This window comes from Arachis stenosperma, chromosome 5, assembly GCF_014773155.1.
Source record: "Arachis stenosperma cultivar V10309 chromosome 5, arast.V10309.gnm1.PFL2, whole genome shotgun sequence".
Taxonomy (NCBI): Eukaryota; Viridiplantae; Streptophyta; class Magnoliopsida; order Fabales; family Fabaceae; genus Arachis; species Arachis stenosperma.
This window is the reverse complement of record NC_080381.1, coordinates 19966602-19974021: the sequence shown is the minus strand read 5'-3', so window position 1 is coordinate 19974021 and position 7420 is coordinate 19966602. Positions and strand designations below refer to the sequence as shown.

Sequence of the window (7420 nt, the reverse complement as noted above, 5' to 3'; positions counted from 1 at the left end):
CAGGAGTGGATGAAGTTTGGGCGTTAAACGCCAACTTCTCCCCCTTTTCTGGCGTTTGAACGCCAGAACTGGGCAGGGATGGGCGTTTAACGCCAGCTTTCCTCCCTGTTCTGGCGTTTGAACGCCAATATTGGGCAAGGAATGGGCGTTTAACGCCAATTTTCCTCCCCTTTCTGGCGTTTGAACGCCAATAATATTCCTCTCTGGGCTCTTACTGTCCTCAGAGGGATTTTGAACAGTGGCTTGGTCATCCTCTGTCAACTGTTCCTTAATTGACTTCTTGCTCTTTTGAGCAGTGGCATTCAGTGTTTTCCCACTCCTCAGTTGAACTGCTTGACATTCTTCTGTTATTTGTTTAGATATTTGCTGTTTTGCTTGATTCAACTGCAGTTCTATGCTCTTGTTAGCAACCTTAGTATCATGGAGCATTTCTTTAAATTCTGCTAACTGTTCAGTCATCAGGAGTAGTTGTTGATTAAGCTCATTCATCTGTTCTTGAGGATCAGGATCAGTGACTACTGCCATGACCTCTTCTTGTGGAACGAATTCCTTGCTAGATATAAGTATTGGTTTCTAGCAACAATGTCTATAAGCTCTTGAGCTTCTTCAATTGTCTTCCTCATGTGTATAGATCCACCAGCTGAGTGATCTAAAGACATCTGAGCTTTTTCTGTGAGCCCATAGTAGAAAATGTCTAACTGTACCCACTCTGAAAACATTTCAGAGGGACATTTTCTTAGCATACCTCTATACCTCTCCCAGGCATTATAAAGGGATTCATTATCCTCTTGTTTAAAGCCTTGGATGTCCAGCCTTAGCTGTGTCATCCTTTTTGGAGGGTAAAAATGATTCAGGAATTTTTCTGATAACTGTTTCCATGTCTTTATGCTTGCTGTAGGTTGGTTATTTAACCACCTTTTTGCTTGATCTTTTACAGCAAACGGAAACAGTAACAGTCTGTAGACATCCTGATCTACCTCTTTATCATGTATTGTGTCAGCAATTTGTAAGAACTGTGCCAGAAACTCAGTAGGTTCTTCCTCTGGAAGACCGGAATACTGGCAATTTTGCTGCACTATGATAATGAGTTGAGGGTTTAGCTCAAAGCTGCTTGCTTTGATGGGAGGTACACTGATGCTACTCCCATATGCAGCTGTACTGGGGTTGGCATAGGACCCCAGAGTCCTTCTGGACTGATTAATTCCACTTAAGTCCATAATAGACAAAAGGGAAATGAGAATAATTGCAAAGAGATGAATTTGTTTATTTTTTTATTATTATTATTTTTTTTGAAATAACCGAAAAATAAAATTCAATAAAATAAAATAAAAGGAAAATAAAAGAAAATTCGAAAATTAAAAATAAAATAAGATCAAAGCAAATTGAGAACTGAATCAATTAATGAAGAAAAGATTTTGAGAACAGCAATTAAGAAGATATGATTGAAAAACTTTTATGAAAAAGATTTGATTTTTTTAAAAAGAGGAAAGAGAAAAACACACAAAGACACCAAACTTAAAATTTTAGAAAATCAAACACTAATTTTTCGAAAATTTTAAAGGAAAAACACAAAGAGGACACCAACTTAGAACTTTTATGAATCAAAAAGGGCTAAGAACATGCAAAATTCGAAAATCACAAGAAAAACAAAATCATGCAAATGACACCAAACTTAGAATATGAAACTGGACTCAACTAAAAAGACTCTAAACCAACAAAAACAAAAAGTCCTAATCTAAGCAACAAAATAAACCGTCAGTTGTCCAAACTCGAACAATCCCCGGCAACGGCGCCAAAAACTTGGTGCACGAAATTGCAATAACACTTTTGCAATCCCGCACAACTAACCAGCAAGTGCACTGGGTCGTCCAAGTAATACCTTGCGTGAGCAAGGGTCGATCCCACGGAGATTGTCGGCTTGAAGCAAGCTATGGTTATTTGTAAATCTTAGTCAGGATATCAGAAATTATCAGGATTGATTGTAAAAAGCAAAAGAACATGTAATGGTTACTTGTATTGCAGTGATGGAGAATGGGTTGAGGTTTGGAGATGCTCCATCTTCTGAATCTCTGCTTTCCCACTGTCTTCTTCATCAAACACGCATGTCTCCTTCCATGGCAAGCTCGTGTAGGGTCTCACTGTTGTCAGCAGCTACCTCCCATCCGCGCAGTGAAAGCTAATGCAAAGCACTCTGTCACAGTGCCGCCAATCACCGGTTTGGTTCCCTCCCCTACCGGAATAGAATCACTCTTTTGCGTCTGTCACTAACGCCCAGTAGGTTACAGGTTTGAAGCACATCACAGTCATTCAATCATTGAATCCTACTCAGAATACCACAGACAAGGTTTAGACCTTCCGGATTCTCTTGAATGCTGCCATCAGGTCCTGCCTATACCACGAAGATTCCGATTAAAGAACCCAAGAGATAACTACTCATCTAAGATAGAACAGAGGTGCTTGTCAGGCACGTTGTTCATGGTTGAGAATGATGATGATTGTCACGGATCATCACATTCATCCGGATTAAGAACAGTGTTATCTTAGAACGGAAGCAAGCATGATTGAATAAGAAACAGTAGTAATTGCATTAATCCATCAAGACACAGCAGAGCTCCTCACCCCCAACCATGGGGTTTAGAGGCTCATACTGTGGAAAGAACGTGTATGAAATGTTATGAGGTCATCAGGTTTTGATTACAATGTCAAAAGGTCCTATAAGTAGTAAACTAGTATCCTAAGGTTTACAGAAATGAGTAAATGACAGAAAAATCCACTTCCGGGCCCACTTGGTGTGTGCTTGGGCTGAGCATTGAAGCTTTTATGTGTAGAGACGTTTTCTGGAGTTAAACGCCAGTTCTCATGCCAGTTTGGGCGTTTAACTCCAACTTTTATTCCAGTTCCGGCGTTTAACGCTGGAATTTCTGAGGCCGGATTGCTACGCGGGTTTGGGCCATCAAATCTTGGACAAAGTATGGACTATTATATATTGCTGGAAAGCCCTGGATGTCTACTTTCCAATGCCGTTGAGAGCGCGCCAATTGGGCTTCTGTAGCTCCAGAAAATCCGCTTCGAGTGCAGGGAGGTCAGAATCCAACAGCATCTGCAGTCCTTTTCAGTCTCTTGATCAGATTTTTGCTCAGGACCCTCAATTTCAGTCAGAAAATACCTGAAATCACAGAAAAACACACAAACTCATAGTAAAGTCCAGAAAAGTGAATTTTAATTAAAAACTAATAAAAATGTACTAAAAACTAACTAAAAGATACTAAAAACATACTAAAAATAATGCCAAAAAGCATACAAATTATCCGCTCATCAGTCGTCCAAGTAATACCTTACGTGAGTAAGGGTCGATCCCACGGAGATTGTTAGCATTGAAGCAAGCTATGGTCATCTTGTAAATCTTAGTCAGGCAAACTCAAATGTATATGATGATGAACGAAAATAACATAAAGATAAAGATAGAGATACTTATGTATATCATTGGTGTAAGAGCTTCAGACAAGTGTATGAAGATGCCTTCCCTTCCGTCTCTCTGCTTTCCTACTGCCTTCATCCAATCCTTCTTACTCCTTTCCATGGCAAGCTCGTGTAGGGTTTCACTGTTGTCAGCAGCTACCTCCCATCCTCTCAGTGAAAGCGATTGCATATGTCCTGTCACGGCATAGCGGAATTCAGCTGTCGGTTCTCGGTCAGGCCGGAATAATATCCATTGATACTTTTGCGTCTGTCACTAACGCCCTAGCCTGCTAGGAGTTTGAAGCACGTCACAGTCATTCAGTCATTGAATCCTACTCAGAATACCACAGACAAGGTTTAGACCTTCCAGATTCTCTTGAATGCCGCCATCAGGTCCTGCCTATACCACGAAGATTCCGATTAAAGAATCCAAGAGATATTCACTAAGCCTCATATGCTTATAGAACAAGAGTGGTTGTCAGTCACCTTGTTCATGAGTGAGAATGGTGATGGGCGTCAATCATCACCTTCATCACGTTGAAGAACAAGTGATATCTTGGATAAAGAACAAGCGGAGTTGAATGGAAGAACAATAGTAATTGCATTAATACTCGAGGTACAGCAGAGCTCCACACCTTAATCTATGGTGTGTAGAAACTCCACCGTTGAAAATACATAAGAACAAGGTCTAGGCATGGCCGAATGGCCAGCCTCCCAAAGGTCTAAGATAGCATAAAACGAAGATAGCTACCAAAGTCTCTCTAAATACAATAGTAAAAGGTCCTACTTATAGAAAACTAGTACATAGATGAGTAAATGACATAAAAATCCACTTCCGGGCCCACTTGGTGTGTGCTTGGGCTGAGCAATGAAGCTTTTTCGTGTAGAGACTCTCCTTGGAGTTAAACGCCAGCTTTAGTGCCAGTTTGGGCGTTTAACTCCCAATTAGGTGCCAGTTCCGGCGTTTAACGCTGGAATTTCTTGAGGTGACTTTGAACGCCGGTTTGGGCCATCAAATCTTGGGAAAAGTATGGAATATTATATATTGCTGGAAAGCCCAGGATGTCTACTTTCCAAAGCCGTTGAGAGCGCGCCAATTGGGCTTCTGTAGCTCCAGAAAATCCACTTCGAGTGCAGGGAGGTCAGAATCCAACAGCATCTGCAGTCCTTTTGAGTCTCTGGATCAGATTTTTGCTCAGGTCCCTCAATTTCAGCCAGAAAATACCTGAAATCACAGAAAAACACACAAACTCATAGTAAAGTCCAGAAAAGTGAATTTTAACTAAAAACTAATAAAAATATACTAAAAACTAACTAGATCATACTAAAAATATACTAAAAACAATGCCAAAAAGCATACAAATTATCCGCTCATCAGACGTCCCATGAGATCTTTCTCACTGGGATTCACGTCCTCCTCCTCCTCTGTGCATTAGGCCACACCAAACAAGGTTATGACCTTGCACTCTCTTTTTGGATTTTCTTCTGTATTGCTTGGGAGAGTACTAGGAGGAGTTTCAGTGACTCTTTTACTCAGCTAGCCCACTTGTGCCTCCAAATTTCTAATGGAGGACCTTGTTTCATTCATGAAACTTAGTGTGGCCTTAGATAGATCAAAGACTATGTTTGCTAAGCTAGAGGGGTTCTGCTCAGAATTCTCTGTTTGTTGCTGAGAAGATGATGGAAAAGGCTTGCTATTGCTAAACCTGTTTCTTCCACCATTATTAAAGCCTTGTTGAGGCATTTATTGATCCTTCTATGAGAAATTTGGATGATTTCTCTATGAGGGATTATAGGTGTTTCCATAGGCTTCATCCATGTAATTCACCTCTGCCATTGCAGGGTTCTCAGGATCATAAGCTTCTTCTTCAAAAGATGCTTCTTTATTACTGTTGGATGCATTTTGCAATCCATTCAGACTCTGAGAAATCATGTTGACTTGCTGAGTCAACATTTTGTTCTGAGCCAATATGACATTCAGAGCATCAATTTCAAGAACTCCCTTCCTCTGAGGCGTCCTATTACTCACAGGATTCCTTTCAGAAGTGTACATGAACTGGTTATTTGCAACCATGTCAATGAGTTCCTGAGCTTCTGCAGGTGTTTTCTTCAGGTGAATAGATCCACCTGCAGAATGGTCCAATGACATCTTAGACAATTCAGACAGACCATCATAGAATATATCCGGATGGTCCATTCTGAAAGCATGTCAGAAGGACACTTTTTGGTCAGTTGCTTGTATCTCTCCCAAGCTTCATAGAGGGATTCACCTTCTTTCTGTCTGAAGGTTTGAACATCCACTCTAAGCTTGCTCAGCTTTTGAGGAGGAAAGAGCTTGGCTAAGAAAGCCGTGACCAGCTTATCCCAAGAGTTCAGGTTATCTTTAGGTTGAGAGTCCAACCATATTCTAGCTCTGTCTCTTACAACAAAAGGGAAAAGCATAATCTTATAGACCTCAGGATCAACTCCATTGGTCTTAACAGTATCACAGATATGTAAGAATTCAGTTAAGAATTGAAAAGGATCTTCTGATGGAAGTTCATGAAACTTGCAATTCTGTTGCATTAGAGAAACTAATTGAGGCTTTAGCTCAAAATTGTTTGCTCCAATGGCAGGGATTGAGATGCTTCTTCCATGTAAGTTGGAATTTGGTGCAGTAAAATCACCAAGCATCTTTCTTGCATTGTTGTTGGGTTCGGCCATGTCTCTTTCTTTTTCGAGATTCTCTATAAGGTTTTCTCTGGATTGTTGTGCTTTAGCTTCTCTTAGCTTCTTCTTCAGAGTCCTTTCAGGTTCAGGATCTGCTTTAACAAGAGTGTCCTTATCCTTGCTCCTACTCATATGAAAAAGAAGAGAACAGAAAAGAAGAGGAATCCTCTATGTCACAGTATAGAGATTTCTTTATGTGAGTAGAAGAAGAAAAGAATAGAAGAAGAAAAATTCGAACACAGAGAGAGAAGAGAAGAGGGTTTGAATTATGAGTAGAAGAGAAGTGTTAGTAAATAAATAAATAAATAGAAGGAGATGAGAGAGAGAGAGAGAGAATTCGAATATTAAAAGAAGAGAGAGGAGAAATATTTTTATTTTTATTTTATTTATGATGTTAGTTTCGAAAATTAAGAAAGGGAATGAAATTAAAAGTTAAAACAATTAGTTAAATAAAAAAGATTTTTGAAAAAGAAGAAGGTGATTTTCAAAAATTAGAGAGAGAAAAGTAGTTAGGTGGTTTTGAAAAAGATAAGAATTAGTAAAACAAACAAAAAGTCAATTAGTTAGTTGAAAAAAATTTGAAAATCAATTTTGAAAAGATAAGAAGTTAGAAAAATATTTTGAAATCAAATTAAAAGAGATATGATTGAAAAGATATGGTTGAAAAAGATTTGATTTTTAAAATTGATGACTTGACTAACAAGAAACTAAAAGATATGATTCTAAAATTTAAAGTTTGAATCTTTCTTAACAAGAAAGTAACAAACTTGAAATTTTTGAATCAAGACATTAATTGCTAGTATTAATTTCGAAAATAAAAGATAAAATTAAGAAAAAGATTTTTGAAAATTAATTTTAAAATTTTTGAAAATAAAAAAATAAAAAAGATTTGATATTTGAAAAAGATTTGAAAAGATAAGATTTTTAAAATTGAAATCTTGACTTGACTAACAAGAAACAACTTATTTTAAAATTTTTTGACTAAGTCAACCCAAAGATTTCGAAATTTATGAGTGAAATAAGGAAAAGATATTTTTTTATATTTGAATTTTTAATAAGGAGAGAGAAAAACACAAAAATGACTCAAAACATGAAAAATTAATATCAAAACAAAGAAGACATGCAAGAACACTTTGAATGTCAAGATGAACACCAAGAACACTTTGAAGATCAAGATGAACATCAAGACTTATTTTTGAAAAATTTTCAAGAAAAGAAAAATATGCAAGACACCAAACTTAGAAATTTGTAA

The 7420-nt window shown here is 37.9% G+C and overlaps 1 non-coding gene across 1 annotated transcript; it reads left to right on the top strand.

Annotated features, from left to right (window-relative positions):
- The first annotated feature begins 5661 nt into the window (after positions 1 to 5661).
- LOC130932268 (small nucleolar RNA R71) lies at positions 5662 to 5769 on the top strand. Its single transcript, XR_009067425.1, has one exon. It is a non-coding gene; the product is annotated as a small nucleolar RNA R71 (small nucleolar RNA).
- The last annotated feature ends 1651 nt before the right edge of the window (positions 5770 to 7420 follow it).